Here is a 2294-nt window from a genome sequence, read left to right as displayed (position 1 = left end):
TTTAAATAATTTTTTCATATATCAATTTAAATTATATCCATATGATTTTAATCATAACATAATGATCTCTAAATCATATCTTCATATTAAATTTAATATTCAATTAAGGTAATATTTCATATCTTAACTGAACTATAATACTTTTTAATAATATAATTTTAATCGTATATAAATTATTTATAATTGTTTTCTTAATTACATATTTTAAGAAGAAATTTATTGCTATAATAACACAGAACTCCATTGTAACATAATATTTTTTTAAAGGACATTAAAAAAATTAATTACAAACTCTCAATAAATGAAATGTGTAAAATTAAATAATCTATTATATATCATCAAGTAAGTCATAATAAACTCATAATGACAAGAATTATATTAATAATACGTTTTCTTCAACACTTCAGAATCATTAAAATCACATTAACTTGGACTTATAATTAAACATTAATAAGTAAAACATAAATAAGTGTTAAAAAATAAAAAAAGTGTGATTGAGAAGACATTGAAAAAGGTATATCCGTTCATGATTTTAATATCATTTAATAAGAGAATAATGAAAAAGTTTAACAAACATAAAATTATAATAAAATAACTAAGAAAAAGCGCTTGTAATAATTTTAAAGGGATATTTAAAAAAATATATAAATTAAAAAAGACAAAGAAAATTAATAGTCGATATATATTGTATTAAATGACAATTAGCGATATAAATTATATCCACGAACCAACCGTAAAATGTTTTTGCAAGGGCACACTGTGTACTAATTAAGATTAATGGACTAAGTTTCTTTTTTGTCTTTACTCAGCTCGATATATGTTTTATATTTTTATTACACTGTACGTATAGTAAAGTATCTATTAAGTCAAAGTTCAGAAACTCATTTACTGCGTACAAGAACACTATCGCCATTTTTAGAATGGCCCGGAAAGCATACTAAAGTATATTACGTTAAAATGTAACACAACAAGTGAGGGTCTTGAAATTATGTTATGCCAAGTTTAATAACAATATTAAATGGACCAATTAGTCGATATCTCCACAAATAGCATTTACCTAACTCATTCATAATATGTACACTGTTGTAGCTACTCAGCGAAACTAACTTATGGAGCGTTTCTTATCGACGATTTGAACTAATACTTCTAAGAGCACTGAGGTCTTAAATATGTCACATTTAATTTGAAACAGTTACATATAGGGAACATGGTATATATTTTGCATCTCTTTTGCTACTACAAAAAAAAAATGTTTTTTTTTGTATTTAATTATGGGAGTCTTTGTTACATTATCTACACATATATCTTTCATTTACAAAGACGGAAACGAAGAAAACCACGGGTAGATGAAACTTGAAATCGTTAACTTGGTCCCCGCCCAAGTTTCCGCGGAACAAAGCATATATATAAGATATAAGACTAAATCTTATCATTAGAATTTTTCTTAATAGTTAATAAGGATTTTGAAAAGGTGCAAGTTTTGAAATACCTGGGAATTATGTTTTATGCAGAATAAAATTACAAATACGAGTATATAGAGGTTTTGTTGGAAATAGAACCTTCAAAGAATATGTATAAAGATTGTGAACCCATTCCTCTAAGAAAATGTGATTTAATCAATTCTTACATAAATGTATAGCCCCACAAATCAAATCAACGAAGAATCAATCAAGTATGTAAAGATTGTAAATCTAATATTCACTTAGGAATTAGAAAATCTAATTCATTAGTTTTTACATATATATATGTAAGAAATAACTCAAATCAATCAGCTTTTGGCATATAAATGAAAAATATTCCAGAAGATATATGAACTAGTTCTACTGAAGGAATGATAAATCTGGTATAAGCTGGTATAGAAAATCTAATTAGACTATTTCGGAAATACTATACCCGCCTTTCAAGGCAAGCAAAAGGCAACACTGGAGTCATTGAATTACATTATGAGATATAATTTGGATTCATATAGTTTTAATTATTTTTGTTTGAAAAAATTGCTTGCTCAGAAATGAACTCGAATATCATTTATTCTATTAATGACTATTTTGAGGACCTTAAAGAAGCCAATGAAAATCATAATACCGTTGTTGCAAATGCTTAAAGGAGGAACAGGACAATGTTGAAAAATAAATTTAAAATAAAGCAAAATTTAAACTCTGAAGTCATCAAATAACATTATGAGGGAGGTTCTACCACTTGGTCGATTATTGGATTTGGATCTAACTTTTTATTACGTTGAGACTACTTGAGTCAATGCACTTGAACACTTTTACTCTCTATTAACTGCGAGATTT

Source organism: Teleopsis dalmanni, chromosome 1, assembly GCF_002237135.1.
Source record: "Teleopsis dalmanni isolate 2A chromosome 1, ASM223713v2, whole genome shotgun sequence".
Classification (NCBI taxonomy): Eukaryota; Metazoa; Arthropoda; class Insecta; order Diptera; family Diopsidae; genus Teleopsis; species Teleopsis dalmanni.
The sequence above is the reverse complement of the archived record's forward strand: the minus strand, read 5'-3'. Positions refer to the sequence as shown.